The sequence below is a fragment of the Schistocerca gregaria genome, chromosome 6 (genome assembly GCF_023897955.1).
Source record: "Schistocerca gregaria isolate iqSchGreg1 chromosome 6, iqSchGreg1.2, whole genome shotgun sequence".
NCBI classification, from domain to species: domain Eukaryota; kingdom Metazoa; phylum Arthropoda; class Insecta; order Orthoptera; family Acrididae; genus Schistocerca; species Schistocerca gregaria.
The window spans coordinates 368,670,823-368,690,832 of NC_064925.1; positions in this window are offsets into that span (position 1 = coordinate 368,670,823).

Below are 20,010 nucleotides of genomic sequence, written 5' to 3' on the forward strand. Positions count from 1 at the left end.
CGCCAGAGGTTACTTTAACGTCTGTAGACGTCTCTCCATTGATAACAACATGCTGTGTTCTGTTGGCTAAAAACTCTTCGATCCAGCCACACAGCTGGTCTGATATTCCGTAGGCTCTTACTTTGTTTATCAGGCGACAGTGCGGAACTGTATCGAACGCCTTCCGGAAGTCAAGGAAAATAGCATCTACCTGGGAGCCTGTATCTAATATTTTCTGGGTCTCATGAACAAATAAAGCGAGTTGGGTCTCACACGATCACTGTTTCCGGATTCCATGTTGATTCCTACAGAGTAGATTCTGGGTTTCCAAAAACGACATGATACTCGAGCAAAAAACATGTCCTTAGGTTAGTTAGGTTTAATTAGTTCTAAGTTCTAGGGGACTGATGACCTCAGAAGTTAAGTCGCATAGTGCTCAGAGCCATTTGAACCAACCACTAAAGCACCACCAGGGTCATAAATACTGTACTGTATCTTGCTCATTAAGCAAGTAATAGGTGAAAATTCTTGGCTATACGACGAACGTCGAGGAACACGTTTATCCTGTCATATAAATTACTCTGCATGTACACCTCTGAATGAAAAGGAGGCACAATCTGTAAGAGCAGTTGGACTGTATCATTTTTATTTCTCTGTGGTACCACTTCTGTTTATATCATCGTAATAAGATGCGTCTTTTCCATGACAAAAAGTAATTTGCAGAATATAAAAACGGTGATTCAAATCCATATCTGTTCTATTACATTTCTGCTAACTTTGGATGATAAAGTGCTCGGAGCCGAAATCCTATTCAGGGGACAAGATGATACTAATTAAAGGACATAATTAACAGAGACGAAGACTCTAGGTCAACAAGTTTGTTTCCATGGTCATCCTCCGCAGCAAGCACAGAAATAGTTGTTTTTTTAAATAAGACCGCCTTATCTTGCTGAACGTTAGGTTGACAACATGTAGGTAAACAAACCAAAGAGAAGGAAAACATAATGAAGTTACAACATTTACGTTGTTAAAAGCATAGAGTTCGAACAAGTAGCTGTATCTGGTGGAAAAGAATAATAGTGCACTTCAGAAAAGGAGAAACTTGGTGAACAGTGTGAAAAGGCTCCGAATACAAAATTGTGCTTATGTTTCAAAAATAAAGCGGTAGTGCGACCTCCAGACCAGATGAGAGGAAACGCAGATCACAGCAAACTGTAAGTAATTACTTAATTATATATAAAAACACGACGTGACAGTTTGATAACCTAACCATAACAAAACTGTATCGTTATACATCGTACTGAAGGTGCCTTAGAGCAAGAGAAAGGCAAAACGCATATTTTTCTTAACTCAAAAGTTGCAGCAAGAAAAGGCGGTTTTATTTACGAAACAAAAAGACTGTAGGTGTTTTTAGTACGTTGGTGATACAGTATTTGAAATTAACACTATGCACTTGCCTGCTCTAAATCACAACCATCTTTTCGTTTTACACAGAATGAACATTGGTGCAGGGACGGATTCCTGCCTGGAAATGAAGCAAAGAAGGTCGTTTGAACATGCGTTCGGAAATGCATCGTTGCCACGGTAGATGGCGCTGACAAATGAAAGTTCCTCTGACCACTTGCAGTGAATTCCTTGTATGTTGCAGACTGTGTGATTGACGCAGCGTACTGTAAGCAGAAGAATGGTCCGGTACTCATGTCGAGAACAAACCGAGGTGGTGTCTGTGTACGACCAAGAAGATGAAAACGGCTGAGAGGCAACAGAGCTATACCAAAACAATTACCCTGACAGACACCAAAAAAAGCACACAGCATATGAAGCCCTTTGTCGGCGTTTGTGTGATCGTGGGTCCTTTCAGACAGAAAACCGTGCTGGGAGGTGGCAGACAGTCGTACAACAGATCTGGAGGATCGGGTTCTACAGGATAGTGGGACGAACCCTCGTACAAGCTCCAGGCAAGTGGCCAGCCAACATGGTGTAAACCAAGGTAGGATTATGTGTGTCCTGCACGAAAGCGCTACCATCCCTATCATCTCTTGGAGGGCCACTTTGAACTATCTATTGTTATGTGGATGCAATACAGCGCTGTAGTGTGTTTCGGGACGATTTTTTGTCGTTGCACGCACATCGTAAATTTCCGGATGCAAGTTCATACGGCATTTTTTCTTTCATTTCCAGTCAGGAATGTGTCCCTGCAATTTGTCGGTTTCATCAATGTTCATCCTGCAAAAAGTTGTGAACACTTAGGGAACTTACACACCAGCCGTCCAGAAAAATTTTATCTGTTCCAAATCATTTTAACCCGATATAACACGACAATACTCAGAAGGGTACTCAACCGCACACACACAATACAATGCTGTCAGCCAGACTGTTGATTTGAACACGGCAGAGCTTTACCTGACACGGTCCAACAGCGCTCACAGTTTATAGGACGACCTACTCAAGTACAACGTGGCCTTCGAACCACGCTGCAACTATGAGGATCGAACTCTGGACCTCCGCATTTGCTGCCTGATATTTACTGAATTGGACTCCATTTTTTAATTTATTATTTTTTTGGCTCTGGCTCTGAGCACTATGGGACTTAACATCTATGGTCATCAGTCCCCTAGAACTTAGAACTACTTAAACCTAACTAACCTAAGGACATCACACAACACCCAGTCATCACGAGGCAGAGAAAATCCCTGACCCCGCCGGGAATCGAACCCGGGAACCTGGGCGTGGGAAGCGAGAACGCTACCGCACGACCACGAGCTGCGGACTATTTTTTTTTCGTCACAAGTCACCTTAGTTTGCTCTAGTACTTAGCTTTCCGATCACCTCTAGTGAAATTGTTCATTCTGGTTGCTTCAGTAATGAGGTGAAATTTTTACTATAACTAAATCAAGGTCCTGTGTGTGTGAAGAATCACAAAATAAACTTCTGTTCAATCTCACCTTCAAAACTATAAAGTAATGGTAATTTGTGGTAAGCTCTTATGGGACCAAACTGCTGAGGCCATCGGTCCATAAGCTTACGCACTACTTAACCTAACTTAACTTACGCTAAGGACTAGACACACACCCATGCCAGAGGGAGGGCGCTAACCTCCGACGGTGGGAGCCGCACCGACCGTGACAAGACGCCACACAACACGCGGCTACACGGGCGGCTATAAAGTAGTCTTGAAAATTAACTATTTTTATTTCTTGAAAAACAGAAATGTTTTGAACAAAAAATGTACTGAAAAATAAAAAAAATAAAAAGCAGTAAACTAAAACTCTGACTTGCTATCGTGCCAGATACGTAAGCAAAGAATGGATATGTCGTTGTTGTTGTTGTTGTTGTTGTCTTCAGTCCTGAGACTGGTTTGGTGCAGCTCTCCATGCTACTCTGTCCTGTGCAAGCCTCTTCATCTCCCAGTACGTACTGCAACCTACATCCTACTGAATCTGCTTAGTGTATTCATCTCTTGGTCTCCCTCTACGATTTTTACCCTCCAAGCTGCCCTCCAATGCTAAATTTGTTATCCCTTGATGCCTCAGGACATGTCCTACCAACCGATCCCTTCTACTAGTCAAGTTGTGCCACAAACTTCTCTTCTCCCCAATACTATTCAATACCTCCTCATTAGTTACGTGATCTATCCACCTTATCTTCAGCATTCTTCTGTAGCACCACATTTCGAAAGCTTCTACTCTCTTCTTGTCCAAACTATTTATCGTCCATGTTTCACTTCCATACATGACTACACCCCTTACAAATACTTTCAGAAACGACTTCCTGATACATAAATGTATATTCGACGTTAACAAATGTCTCTTCTTCAGAAACGCTTTCCTTGTCATTGCCAGTCTACATTTTATATTCTCTCTCCTTCGACCGTCATCAGTTATTTTACTTCCTAAATAGCAAAACTCCTTTACTACTTTAAGTGTCTCATTTCTTAATCTAATTCCCTCAGCATCACCCGATTTAATTTGACTACATTTCATTATCCTCGTTTTGCTTTTGTTGATGTTCATCTTATATCCTCCTTTCAAGACACTGTCCATTCCGTTCAACTGCTCTTCCAGGTCCTTTGCTGTCTCTGACAGAATTACAATGTCATCGGCGAACCTCAAAGTTTTTACTTCTTCTCCATGAATTTTAATACCTACTCCGAATTTTTCTTTTGTTTCCTTTACTGCTTGCTCAATATACAGATTGAGTAACATCGGGGAGAGGCTACAACCCTGTCTCACTCCTTTCCCAACCACTGCTTCCCTTTTATGCTTCTCGACTCTTATGACTGCCACCTGGTTTCTATACAAATTGTAAATAGCCTTTCGCTCCTTGTATTTTACCCCTGCCACCTTCAGAATTTGAAAGAGAGTATTCCAGTCAACATTGTCAAAAGCTTTCTCTAAGTCTACAAATGCTAGAAACGTAGGTTTGCCTTTTCTTAATCTTTCTTCTAAGATAAGTCGTAAGGTCGGTATTGCCTCACGTGTTCCAACATTTCGACGGAATCCAAACTGATCCTCCCCGAGGTCCGCATCTACCAGTTTTTCCATTCGTCTGTAAAGAATTCGCGTTAGTATTTTGCAGGTATGACTTATTAAACTGATAGTTCGGTAATTTTCACATCTGTCAGCACCTGCTTTCTTTGGGATTGGAATTATTATATTCTTCTTGAAGTCTGAGGGTATTTCGCCTGTGTCACACATCTTGCTCAGCAGCTGGTAGAGTTTTGCCATGATTGGCTCTCCCAAGGCGGTCAGTAGTTCTAATGGAATGTTGTCTACTCCGGGGGCCTTGTTTCGACGCAGGTCTTTGAGTGCTCTGTCAAACTCTTCACGCAGTATCTTATCTCCCATTTCATCTTCATCTACATCCTCTTCCATTTCCATAATATTGTCCTCAAGTACATCGCCCTTGTATAAACCCTCCATATACTCCTTCCACCTTTCTGCGTTCCCTTCTTTGCTTAGAACTGGGCTGCCATCTGAGCTCTTGATATTCATACACATGGTTCTTTTCTCTCCAAAGGTCTCTTTAATTTTCCTGTAGGTAGTATCTATCTTACCCCTAGTGAGATAAGCTTCTACATCCTTACATTTGTCCTCTAGCCATCCCTGCTTAGCCATTTTGCACTTCCTGTCGATCTCATTTTTGAGACGTTTGTATTCCTTTTTGCCTGCTTCATTCACTGCATTTTTATATTTTCTCCTTTTATCAATTAAATTCAATATTTCTTCTGTCACCCAAGGATTTCTAGGAGCCCTCGTCTTTTTACCTACTTTATCCTCTGCTGCGTTCACTACTTCATCCCTCAGAGCTACCCGTTCTTCTTCTAATGTGTTTCTTTCCCCCATTCCTGTCAATTGTTCCCTTATGCTCTCCTTGAAACTCTGCACAAGCTCTGGTTTAGTCAGTTTATCCAGGTCCCATGTCCTTAAATTCCCACCTTTTTGCAGTTTCTTCAGTTTTAATCTACATGTCATAACCAATAGATTGTGGTCAGAGTCCACATCTGCCCCTGGAAATGTCCTACAATTTAAAACCTGATTCCTAAATCTCTGTCTTACCATTATATAATCTATCTGATACCTTTCATATCAGAATGGATAGGAAGATTGAAAGTGGATTAGCAATTTGTTTTTACAAAAGGCAGGGGAACTCGAGAAGGCATTTCAACGCTGCGACTGTGAAAGGGAAGATTTATGAAAAACAAGGAAATCGCTTTTGTAGATCAGGAGCAGGAGTAGGTTTCCCACAACCGGGAATAAAATAAAACATTTCTTATCGTAAAATGATGTGGTATCAGCTACAGGAACAGCTGGAGGTGACTGGAAGTGCTCGTAACCGATAAAGCTGGACAAGAGGCCAGTCTCAGAGAGAGTGTTGAGGCAGAGTTACTCACTGTCCAGTATTTAGTTTGTGATTCAAGAGACAGTGAGGGAAGTGAAGCGCTGTCCCCATATAAGAGATGTTTCGCAGGTCTACGAAATTAGCAGCATGCGGTTAATTGAAGACATCGGAACAGTCTCCTAAGTGCAATATGGAGTGAGTGGTGTGCTAAATGAAATGTTGAAAGGCATATGTTGTTATCATACACTTTCATAACGTTGTTATTCCATGGTTTGTATTTGATTTAGTTGTGTTTCTATTATAAATGTAAACGTCGTGTGACTAGGGCCTCCCGTCGGGTAGACCGTTTGCTCGGTGCAAGTCTTTCGATTTGACGCCACAACACAACACCCAGTCCCTGAGCGGAGAACATTCCCGACCCAGTCGGGAATCGAAGCCGGGCTGTTAGGACTAACATTCTGTCGTGCTGACCACTCAGCTACCGGGGGCGGACTGATTCTATCATTATCATATTTGTGACACATGCCGATTCTTTACGGAGGAATTTTATGGGACATTTTCATTTTATTTTATTCATTTATACAGACGTGCCGACTGTCGTGCACGTTGGAACAAACGATGCCTGTCGTCTGGGGTCCATGGTCATACTTGGATCATTTCAGCGACTATCAGAGCAGGTTGAGAATATCAGCCTTGCTCAGGCATTTTCAACGAAGCTCAGAGTCTGTAGCATTGTGAGAACAGATTGTGGACCCCTGGTTCTGAGTCGACTGGAAGGCTTGAACCAAAGACTTTGACGGCTTTTTTATTATTTTTTATAATTTATACGTTAAGTTCTGTAGACCAAATTGAGGAGCAAATCTCCAAGGCCATGGAACGTGTCAGTACATGAAATTACAACATACAGGGTGTTACAAAAATGACCGGTATATTTGAAACGGCAATACAAACTAAACGAGCAGCGATAGAAATACACCGTTTGTTGCAATATGCTTGGGACAACAGTACATTTTCAGGCAGACAAACTTTCGAAATTACAGTAGTTACAATTGTCAACAACAGATGGCGCTGCGGTCTGGGAAACTCTATAGTTCGATATTTTCCACATATCCACCATGCGTAGCAATAATATGGCGTAGTCTCTGAATGAAATTACCCGAAACCTTTGGCAACGTGTCTGGCGGAATGGCTTCACATGCAGATGAGATGTACTGCTTCAGCTGTTCAATTGTTTGTGGATTCTGGCGGTACACCTGGTCTCTCAAGTGTCCCCACAGAAAGAAGTCACAGGGGTTCATGTCTGGCGAATAGGGAGGCCAATCCACGCCGCCTCCTGTATGTTTCGGATAGCCCAAAGCAATCACACGATCATCGAAATATTCATTCAGGAAATTAAAGACGTCAGCCGTGCGATGTGGCCGCGCACCATCTTGCATAAACCACGAGGTGTTCGCAGTGTCGTCTAACGCAGTTTGTACTGCCACAAATTCACGAAGAATGTCCAGATAGCGTGTTGCAGTAATCGTTTCAGATCTGAAAAATGGGCCAATGATTCCTTTGGAAGAAATGGCGACCCAGACCAGTACTTTTTGAGGATGCACGGACGATGGGACTGCAACATGGGGCTTTTCGGTTCCCCATATGCGCCAGTTCTGTTTATTGACGACTCCGTCCAGGTAAAAATAAGCTTCGTCAGTAAACCAAATGCTGCCCACATGCATATCGCCATCGTCAATCCTGTGCACTATATCGTTAGCGAATGTCTCTCGTGCAGCAATGGTAGCGGTGCTGAAGGGTTGCCGCGTTTGAATTTTGTATGGATAGAGGTGTAAACTCTGGCGCATGAGACGATACGTGGACGTTGGCGTCATTTGGACCGCAGTTGCAACACGGCGAACGGAAACCCGAGGCCGCTGTTGGATCACCTGCTGCACTAGCTGCGCGTTGCCCTCTGTGGTTGCCGTACGCGGTCGCCCTACCTTTCCAGCACGTTCATCCATCACGTTCCCAGTCCGTTGAAATTTTTCAAACAGATCCTTTATTGTATCGCTTTTCGGTCCTTTGGTTACATTAAACCTCCGCTGAAAACTTCGTCTTGTTGTAACAACACTGTGTTCTAGGCGGTGAAATTCCAACACCAGAAAAATCCTCTGTTCTAAGGAATAAACCATGTTGTCCACAGCACACTTGCACTTTGTGAACAGCACACGTTTACAGCAGAAAGACGACGTACTGAATGGCGCACACACAGACTGCGTTGTCTTCTATATCTTTCACATCACTTGCAGCGCCATCTTTTGTTGAAAATTGTAACTACTGTAATTTCGAAAGTTTGTCCGCCTGAAAATGTACTTTGTCCCAAGCATATTGCAACAAACGGTGTATTTCTACAGCTGCTCGTTTAGTTTTTATTGCTGTTTCAAATATAACGGTCGTTTTTGAAACACCCTGTAAAAGAAATAACAAATAAAAATAAAATGTTTATGAACCTGAAAAAAGTCAAGTCATAAGTTTAAGTGCAGGAATCAACAATACAACAACAATCAGCTTAATTGTTCAAGGAACTCCTTAACAGAATAGGAGTGACCCATGAGGAAACAATTCCGTTGCGATTGCAAAGCACATAGATTGCTGGTAAGAATTTTGAATTCTAATGGTAGCTGTATGCAGCAGTATACTGCACTCCTATCTGCACAAGAGTTAACGAAGACCGATCCAAATGTAAGTTTGATTTCTGCCGAGTATTAACTGAGTGAAAGCTGCTTACTCTTCGGAATAAGCTAATATTGTTAACAAGAAATGACAGTTAATACTCGTGAACAGCGGTCGACAAGAGGTTCGTGTACTTACACAACTTATTGCCCGAACCACCCGTTTCTGAGCCAAAAATATCCTTTTGGAATGGGAAGAGTAACCCCAAAGTATAATATAATACGACATAAGCAAATGAAAATATGCAAAGTAGACTAATTTTCGTGTCAAACGATCACTTACTTCAGATACCGTTCGAATAGTAAAAATGTTAGTACTAAGTCTTTGAACAAGATGCTGAACGTGGGTTTCCACGACAGCTTACTATCTACCTGAACACTTAGAAATTTGAACTGTTCAGTTTCACTAATCATATGAGCATTCAATGAAATTAAAACATCAGGTTTCGTTGAATTGTGTGTTAGAAACTGTAAAAACTGAGTCTTATTGTGATTTAGCGTTAGTTCATTTTCTACAAGCCATGAACTTAGGTCATGAACTGCACTATTTGAAACCGAGCAAATGTTGCACACAACATCCTTTACTACCAAACCAGTGTCATCAGCAAACAGAAATATCTTCGAGTTACGTGCTATACTAGAGGGCATATCATTTATATAAATAAGGAACAGGAGTGGCTCCAACACTGATCCCTGGGCACCCCCCCCCTCTTCGCCCACTTGACTGTACCCCACTCAGACCCCACATCACAGCCATTCTCAATATTGTCAATAATGACCTTTTGCTGTCTGTTGCTAAAGTAAGAGGTGAACCAATTGCGAAATACTCCCCGTATTCCACAATAGTCCAACTTCTGGAGCAATAGTTTGTGATAAACCCAATCAAACGCCTTAGTTAAATCAAAAAATATGCCTACCGTTCGAAACCTTTTATTTAACCCATCCAGTACCTCACAGAGAAAAGAGAATATAGCGTTTTGAGTTGTTAAGCGACTTCTACAGCTGAACTGTACATTTGACAGCAAATCGTGATATAAAATGACCAATTGTCCTTAATACACAGACTTTTCGATAACTTTAGCAAAAAACTGATGGCATAGAAGTAGGTCTAAAATGTTCTACATTATCCCTTTCTTCGTTCTTGTAAAGCGGCTTTATTACTGAGTAGTTTAATAGTTCAGGAAACTGACCATTCCTAAAGGAAAAATTACAGATATGGCTAAATACAGAGCTAACATGTGCAGTACAGTACTTTAATATTCTGCTAGGCACTCCATCATATCCACCATAAACGGTTCAGGTGTGCACTTACACATCAGTGACAGCTAAGAAAGTACCTGACTGTATGTGGGCTGCACACGAGGGGTTTTTATATTAGTCGACTCCCCATCCAATCCAGATAACAATACCCACAGGAAACCCAGAAGCATCAGTGTATGATCCAAAGAAGTGCGCACTACACATGAGAGTATTAAAATACTAGTCGTTAACTGCCGACGCGTTCACAAAGAAGTCCCATAGTTTGAAGCACTCCTAAAAAGCAGTGAATGTTACAAAATATAGCTACAGAAAGCTGGTTAAATCCTGAAAACAGCAGTGAGATTTTTGAGGAAAATTAAGCGTATGCCGAAGGAATAGGCTAATGCAAAATTTGTCGCAGATAGACAAGAAACTCAAGTCTGCCAAGACAAAAATCTAAGTTGCATGAGAGATTGTTTGGGCAAGATTCAGTATTCAGAATGAGTAAAAAATCAAAACTGGATCATTTTGTCGACAACCAGACTCAACTCCTGATGTAGTATCTGAAAATCTCAGAAAAAACCGTGATTCACTTGCACGTAAATTCCTTAATTGTCCTCATTGGAGGAAACTTTAATCACCCAACAATCAATTGGGGTGATTATAGTTTGTTAACAGTGGCCGTGACAACACATCCTCTGAAACATTAGTACATGCCTCCTTTGGAAACTATCTTGAATGGATAATTCTGAACCCCGCCTAATATGGAATTATATTAGAGCTAATACCAATGAACAGACCTGACTATTCAAGGATGTCTATACTGATATGAGTATTAGTGACTATGTGACAGTTATGGCAGCAATAAATAATAAACCACATCGGATAACTAAAGCAAGCAGAAACATTTATATCTTCAGTAAACTAGATAAAGAAGCAGTAGTGTCATATCTCAATTAGGAACTAGAAAGTTTTAGATCAGGGAAGTAGCAAGTAGAGGAACTGTGGCTCAAGTATAAAAGGGTATTTGACCATGTACTGGATAGATATGCACCCAGTAGGACAGTTAACGATGGAAGGGACTCTCATCGGTATTAAGTCACTGTAAAGAAACTTCTAAAGAAACAGATTACTGCATAATAAGTGTAAAACAGCTCTGGGCTATAGATAGAGGGATGCTAAATGAAACGGGTTTGGCTGTCATGAGCACAATGCGTGAAGCCTTCAGCGAGTACTCAATACTGCTGAAAGATTTCATAAAACCCAAAGAAACTAAGAAAAACGCAAGAGTATTGCCCCAATTTAGTTCTCGTATCATCCCTATCAGATTATATACCAAATTTGCTACTGAGTTAGTCTCTGTGCTACCTACAGTATAACGTAGGCCCTCGAACCTAAAACCGAGCGCAGTAGTTCGAAGAAAGCACAGGTGACGTACATCTATAAGGAGGTGAGCAGAAGTGATCCAGAAAAGTAACGTTCAATATCCTTGACATTGATTTGTTGTAGGGTGTTAGAATATACACTACTGGCCATTAAAATTGCTACACCAAGAAGAAATGCAGGTGATAAACGGATATTCATTGGACAAATGTATTATTGTATAACTAACATGTGATTACATTTTCACGCAATTTGGGTGCATAGATCCTGAGAAATCAGTACCCAGAACAACTACCTCTGGCCGTAATAACGGCCTTCATACGCCTGGGCATTGAGCCAAACAGAGCTTACATGGCGTGTACAGGTACAGCTGCCCATGCAGCTTCAACACGATACCACAGTTTATCAAGAGTAGTGACTGGCGTATTGTGACGAGCCAGTTGCTCGGCCATCATTGACCACAACGTTTTCAATTGGTGAGATATCTGGAGAATGTGCTGGCCAGGGCAGCAGTCGAACATTTTCTGTATCCAGAAAGGCCCGTACAAGACCTGCAACATGCGGTCGTGCATTATCCTGCTGAAATGTAGGGTTTCGCAGGGATAGAATGAAGGGTAAAGCCACGGGTCGTAACACATCTGAAATGAAGCGTTCCCTGTTCTAAGTGCCGTCGATGCGAACAATAGGTGACACACGTGTAACCAATGGCACCCCATACCATCATGCCGGGTGATTCGCCAGTATGTCGATGACGAATACACGCTTCCGATGTGCGTTCACCGCGATGTCGCCAAACGCGGATGTGACCATCATGACGCTGTAAACAGAATCTAGACTCATCCGCAAAAATGACGTTTTGCCATTTGTGCACCCAGGTTCGTCGTTGAGTACACCATCGCAGGGGCTCCTGTCTGTGATGCAGCGTCAAGGGTACCCGCAGCCATGGTCTGCGAGCTGATAGTCCATACTGCTGCAAACGTCGTCGAACTGTTCGTGCAGATGGTTGTTGTCTTGCAAACGTCCCCATCTGTTGACTCATGGATCGAGACTTAGGTTAGTTACGTTTAAGTAGTTGTAAGTTCAAGGGGACTGATGACCTCAGAAGTTAAGTCCCATAGTGCTCAGAACCATTTGAACAATTTTTTTGAACTTAGGGAAACAGTAAAATTTTAAGATGTCCTCAACATTAATTGACACTTGTGACCTAAGTAAAGTTGGCCTCTTAACTCATGGGCAGAGGTATAAACACTGTATGGTTAGAGAATGTGTGAGGGTCAATGTTTTATTGTTTGTCTTTCAGTACTGACAACTCACGGTCATGGGCAACTCGTACTGATCAGATACTGTCGTATGAATTTCACATGGATGCGACATGCATTCGCCAATGCACAATGTCCAAACAGTCATACATGCATTAAGAAATATAAAAATTCAATTTAGCCTATTGTAATGCAATGCAATGACTGGAAGGAAAGAACAGTCAAAACACATGGAAAATATTTATTATTGTGTCTCATACTGCATAGACCTAATGCATTTACATATAATTAAAATTAATGTTATTGATCAATTAATCATCCGCTCACATAGACAACATATCAATACTTCGTCGGGCAATTACAGTATCATACCTTTTGGCCGCTGAGAGTAGCTGCAGTCTGAAACAGGGTATACTTACTACGAAATGTTCCAATACTTTCCGGTTGGCAGCCAAGTAATCATGCTGTTAGTATAGCTAGTCCACTGGGGGATCACAACATGCTAATGTGTGTGTCTGTGTGTGTGTGTGTGTGTGTGTGTGTGTGTGTGTGTGTGTGTGTGTGTCCAGGATATTCTCTTAAACCTCTGGAGCGATCTCTACCAAATTTAGCATACAAACAACGAACTTCACGAGTACAACTTATAACCTCCTGGCTCAAACAGGAGCGGAGATAAGGGCAGAAACGTGTTTTTTAGCTTCTGTCTTATAGGCTGTCCTGCAAACTGCCTTGCAGGGAACACATGTGCTTATCGGTACGACTCATCAGGGAGAGGAGGTTAGCGTTAAACATCTCGTCAACAACAAGGTGATTAGAGAGAGAGAGAGAGAGAGAGAGAGCAAAAGTTCGGCTTAGGGAAGGAAATCAGCCGTGCCCTTTCAAAGGAACCGTCCCGTCATTTGTCTGAAGAGGTTTTGAAAAATCAAGGAAAATCTAAATCAGAATGGCAGGACTCGGGTTTGAACCGTCGTCCTGAATGCAAGTTAAGAGTGTTAACCGCACCAACTAGTTCGGCGGTGGAGGGGTGGAAGAGGTGGATGGTGAGAGATGGGGGATAATGAGATGGTCAGAGAAAGGGGGTAGAAGGAGACGTATGGACAGAAAGTGGGGGAGGAGATGCAGAGAGAGGGAGAGAGAGAGAGAGAGAGAGAGAGAGAGAGAGAGAGAGAGAGAGAGAAAGAGAGAGAAGGAGAGAAGGAGCTGGGGAGGGGGGGGGGGGGGAGGGGTCTGCTGGGCCTGGAATTTGTAGAGGAGATTTCCAAGCGACTGAATTGTGCTTAGGACGAATTTTGTCTGCTTTTACTGTTGCTTGTCTATGCACTCTGAGTTATTATACTGCTTAATAAATTTTGCATTTTGTTAAGAGTTTACGCCCACACACCCTCGGCCGGCCGGTGTGGCTGAGCGGTTCTAGGCGCTTCAGTCTGGAACCGCGCGACCGCTACGGTCGCTGGTTCGAATCCTGCCTCGCGCATGGATGTGTGTGATGTCTTTAGGTTAGTTAGGTTTAAGTTCTAGGGGACTGATGACCTCAGATGTTAAGTCCTATAGTGCTCAAAGCCATTTGAACCATTTTGAACAACACAACCTCCTAGGAACCTTCCTCTACCATCACTACCGGTGCCTCATTTACCTTTTAAAATTGGCAAAATAGCTGTGACTGTATAAGATAAAAATGCATACGTGTAAGCATAACACAACAAAAAGCACTTCTATTATTACATGCAAAGAAAAATTATTTAAAATTATTATTATTATTATTATTATTATTATTACTATATTAATATTTCACATATTTTCTTCTTCTTCTTCTTTCGTTTCACCCTCTTTGGGGTACTCTGGATCAATCATTTCTTTGCGCGTTGTTCTTTTCTTAGGGCTCAGTATTTCTTCATTCATTCTGATCTTCTTTTTCTCTCTTCTTCCGAGATGCAGAGTTTGGACTTTTGTGTTGATTTGTCTTTTAACCTTATGTTTTAATCCATAGTAATTATGGCCGCCATCATGGATAACGGTAGTTTGTAATGGTACCGGCAACTGAATGGCACCGGCCTTGTTCCAATACTCACGAAAGAACAGATACCACTGATGACCGTGCAGCTTCTCGAGAATAAACGATAATTGAAACCCTCAGCTGCGACAGGCGTTGTTGATATACCTCGATAGGGAAGCGTGCAGGTGATAAGTCCCTGCAGTCGTGCTATTCATGTGTGTCCTCGGTGGCTTAGATGGATCGCCGGCACGGTAGCTCAGCGTGTTCGGTCTAGGGGGCTGCTCGCCCTCTGTGATAAAAAAAAAACTTAGTAAAGAATAAACGATCAACTTCAACGGATGTTTTGTGACGTCCGCCCACACCAAATGCAACGAACAATACCGAACAAAAAAAAAAAAAAAAACAGGTAGAGCGTCTGCCATGTAAGCAGGAGAACCCGGGTTCGAGTCCCGGTCGGGGCACACATTTCTAACTGTCTCCCTTGAGGTATATCAACACCACCTCTCGGCAGCTGAGGGTTTCAATCAATTATCATTTAATAATTGGTAACAGTAATGTTAATAGCTTCACTAATAATAAAAGGAAAGTAATGGAGGCATTAAGAATGAAATTAATTAGTTTTGCACTTTTGAAGCCTTGTTTGGTATTAGACGAGGTAGAAGGGATAGTGAAAGAAGAGAAGATAAAAACGAAAGTGACAACGGCCGTAGGAAAGAAGAGAATTTCAGTAGAGATCTCTGTAGACAAGGGAAGGGAAACGTGGTGGTGGAGGTAGGGTCGACAAGAGTGAACTGCAAGAAGAGAGAGCTTGGTCATTATCTGTCTTTTGAAGTTTGTCCAAAAGTTGGATTCCTGATACAGAAAATGATTTAGAGAATATGGCCGTTTTGTGTAGTGGTACAGAAGGATTTTACTTTGTTGGGAACGAGTATTTCTGCAGTGTTGTTCAAATAGTAGTGTAAGGGTTGGACACAAATAGGATGGGGTGCAATGATTGAGAAGACGATACAACAAACACAGAGTGTGACAATCTCTGTTTACCGGCACGCAGCCGTGATAAATATTGAAAAGCAGGAGTGATATGGTCGAAATAGCATACGTCACAATTGTACCACAAACAAGCATTCACCGCCAGTTCCAGCCGACGTGAGGTCTCGCACAAAAGGCCTTGGAGAAGAGGATCACCCTAATCAAAGATCGGGAACATTAGTGACTGTATGATTTCTTTTTAAGCTCGAGAGGAAATACTTTTCTGTGTATTTGTGGAGTGAATGACGTGATTCTTACCCTTGCTTCAAAACTACAGTTATGTGTTCATTCCAGTCTAAGTGACGGTCCAAAATTATCCCCAAAGTCTGTGCAAAAGAAGAAAAGGTGATTTCTGTGCCGTTTAGGGTTAAGGCTAGATGAGATTCTCTGAACTGAGGAGTTATAAAGTCTTTTGTGAGCGACTAAGGCTTTAGATGGTTAAGTTTCAAATATATGTTCTGCGCCTATTGTGATAAAGCAATTCAGTCAGAATTTACTTTCTGGATTGGCGTGCACAGATTTGTCGGGTTTGCAGTTAGATATAACTGAAGGACATCGGCGTATAAATGATATTTGCAATGTGAGATAATAGTCGACACATCGTTAAAATGTAAAGAGAAAAGTAATGGGCCCTGTACTGATCATGTGGGTCCCCTGATACTGCATTCTTCCATTGCGACCTCTCTGTTCCGATCATTACACACTGTTGGTGGTATGTAAGGTATGAGTACAACCATTGTACAGCACTTGACTTTGACTTTTGAGTTTAAGTGAGAAGTATATCAAAGTCGACGTTGTCGAAAGCTTTTCTGAGAAGGAAAAGGCACACACTAGTCGCCTCTTCTTTTCCCACAGCTTGTTTCGGTTCCTCAATCACTTTCATAATAGGAGTCGTCGTTCTGCAAATTTTCTAGAAATCGCATTGTTATTCATCTAGAGGACTATTTGGTGTTAAGTAATTGCTAAGCAGATCGTGAACTATGTGTTCTAAAACCTCAGATAATGCTGGTAGAAAGTAAATGGACCTGTAGTCAGAAGGTTCTTTGGTAGATCTTTTTTTCGGTAGAGGTTTTATGAGTCCCCTTTTCCAGGTTGCTGGAGGTCAGACAATGGTTGAAGGTATCCGTTACCGTTATTATTGGCAGTAATGGATCGACGAGCAAATTGATCATTTTTGTTGTAATTTCGCCATGTCCTTCAGCTGCCGAACGAATTCGTATAATTGACTTCCTGACTGACTTAAGGCTTACTGGCTACAGAAAACCGTTTCCCGTATGTGCCAACCACTTGCACTTCATAGGACTCGATGGTATTCGTCCTTGTGCGTTGGTCAAGTACAGGTACGCGAAATAGTCAATTTAGAGCCTCAAAATGAATTAGAGTTTCAGCTGCAGATTAAAGTTTACCTATTCCTAAACCTCTTAAATTTTTCCGCAATACAGAGATCCTGTGAAAATCCTCAGGTAAGGGGTGGGAGTATCTGAGTTTGTCTTTTCTTACAGACAGCCGGCCGCGGTGGCCGTGCGGTTCTGGCGCTGCAGTCCGGAACCGCGGGACTGCTACGGTCGCAGGTTCGAATCCTGCCTCGGGCATGGATGTCTGTGATGTCCTTAGGTTAGTTAGGTTTAAGTAGTTCTAAGTTCTAGGCGACTTATGACCTAAGATGTTGAGTCCCATAGTGCTCAGAGCCAATTGAAAATTTTGTTACAGACAGACTAACTGGGTTGGGTTGCGTATCCGCGTGTAGGCGAGGAGACTCTCAGAGGTCGGATTCTGTTTATATTTCCTGCGTGCTGCTCCTCTGATATTCATAATGACTTAATTGGTAAAGCATGGAGCACATTTTCTCCTGAATCTTAGTGTTATGTCGGAGCGTGTTTTCCGTATAAATTACTGCGTCTATCAGTAAAATTAGACACATCGTAAGTTATGTCAGTTAGGGGTATGGCAGTCCTGAGTAAGATGTTGTACCCGAAATACACTGAGGTCACAAAAGTCATGGGATAGCGATATGCACATATGCAGATGGCGCTAGTATCGCTTACACAAGGTATTAAAAGGGAAATCATGGGCGGAGCTGTCATTTGTACTCGGATGATTCATGTTGAGCTGTGCTGCGGCTCGCGTTGGTGCTGTTTGTAGGTTTTCGCTCTCTATTGGAGACCATACGGTACCGTTTAGTAGGCATGGTTGCGGTTGTTTGTCTTCTTCTCGTGTTGACTGGCGCCACTCGGTTTCGCAAGCGTGTCCTGTCCGTTAGTGGCAGCAGCAGCGGTTATCGGTATGTAGTAACTGTTGCCCTATCTTTGGGGCGATGTCGTCGTTTTTCCGGGTGGTGTATGAGTGCGAGTTCGGTTGGGGATTAAGGAGGAGCCAGGTCCGCGCAGTGCCTGGCACTGACCACGCCGGGACAGCTGGCCGGCCGGCCGGGGTGGCCGAGTGGTTCTAGGCGCTTCAGTCTGGAACCGCCCGACCGCTACGGTCGCAGTTTCAAATCGTGCCTCGGGCATGGACGTGTGTGATGTCCTTAGGTTAGTTAGGTTTAAGTAGTTCTAAGTTCTAGGTGACTGATGACCTCAGAAGTTAAGTCCCATAATGCTCAGAGCCATGCCGTACTCATGGACTGCCCCATAGAAGGGCTGTGTTCACGAGGGTGCACGACCTCGTCGTAAAGCAGATCCTGCAGGCTTTAAGATGAGTGCATTTCAATCCAAGTAGGGAAACCTCCATCACTGTGATACCTCGCCATTCTCTAGTAACTTGGGTTCGTGTTGCTGCTTGTAGTGTCGTCGAGGCGAAGAGGAGCGAGTGGAGTGCTTGGGGAAGGCGGATCTGGTCAGCTTTCCTCTAATTACTATTTACTGCATTCACCTTTTTACAATTTGTTAAGTTCCACCAGCGGTATTTTTTCTTGCCTGGTGGCCGCCAACGCCCCAGTTACCTGCCCTGGGGGTAAGTGTATGTAACGGTAGTGTACGTTTCCTTGACTTGCCGCTGCTGTCCGGTAAGGCGTGTAGTTTTGACAGCTTTCTTGATTGTAAGCCGGTTGGTGATTCTTCTACTCTGTTGGTAGGGATCCTTTCTCGTTTCGGGCTCTCTAACCGCAGTATACTGTGGACTTAATACAGACTGCCGGTTCCGGCTTTGGCTGATTGTTCCAACGTTGCATTTGGTTTACCGGGCGTCAGGAAGCTTCAGCAAGATTATCATTAGTCATTTGTTAGGCTCCCACTAGTCTGAGTTACCATCTTGTGAATTGAATGCAACTCTTGGCTGCCTGTCTCATCGCTCGCGAAAGTGTTTGTTGCCGGACGTTCTCGGAGGTCGATTCCTGGAGCACCGTCTGTGGCCCTTTGGTTCTTGTGAGATATGTGTGTTCTAAAATGTGGTCTGATAGCCAGTAGTTCAGTGTAACGCTCCTTCAGTCCACGCCTTCTGCAGATATAATCTGCCTCAGTACCCTTTAAGGAACATACAGACCGGTCCTTGCGTTTTATTATTGTATTATTTATTACAATACCTTGTAATGCCTACATTAAAGGTTTAGTTCTGGTCGCCTTCTGGAATAAATCTAGCAGTGTAGTGTTCAGTGGATGTTAAGGATTGTGTTACAAAGTTTACTATCATCTTATCTGGTAGTCAGTTTCTTGGTTTTTTTATTTATTTTTTAAATTAACCTTCGCTATTGTATTTGCTGTTTTACAGCAGGTTTCTAATGTTTTTGCAGTATTGCCGTTCCTGACGTGTAAGACCTTCAGACGTGATAGTGGTCACTTGCCTTAAAATTCTAATTTGGTATTTGTATGTACGCAGTAAAACTTTAAAACCTCATTCCTGGCGTCTGGTGTCTTCTGCTGTGTTTGTGGCGACTTGCCTTTAATATTTCAGTACCTGTAATTTGTAAGTTGCAGCGAGTTTTAAACAATTCTTAATTTATTGCCATTCCTGAAGTGTAAGGCCTTCTTCTCAGATCACAGTGGCTTGCTTTTAAAACGTAATCTGCTGTATTTGTATTTAAAGGTGATTTGCTAAATTGTAACTCACTGAAAACACTTTATTTACAGTTGTTTATTCCTTCATTAATAACGTGTGGTATTTTTATTTATTGTTGAGTCTGGAATTACTTTTTTAAAATAAATTGTGTGTAACTGTGAAAGGCAACCAATAGTAACTGATTACGGCCCCGTCCATAATCGTAACCGAATCCTGCCTTCCTTTGACTAACAGGGTTCACATGTGAAAGGTTTTCGACGTAATTACGGCCGCACATCGGGAATTAACAGACTTTGAACGCGGAATAATAGTTGGAGCTAGACGCATGGCTCCTTCGATTTCGGAAATCGTTAGGGAGTTAAATATTCCCTGAGCCACAGTGTCAAGAGTCGGCTGAGGAGACCAAAATTTCAGGCATTACTTCTCACCATGGACAACGCAGTACCCGAAGGTCTACACTTAACGACCGAGAGCAGCGGCGTTTGCGTAGAGTTGCAACACGGCGTGAAATAAGCACAGAAATCAATGTGGGACGTACGGGAATGTATCCCTGAGGACAGTGCGGCAAAATTTGGCGTTAATG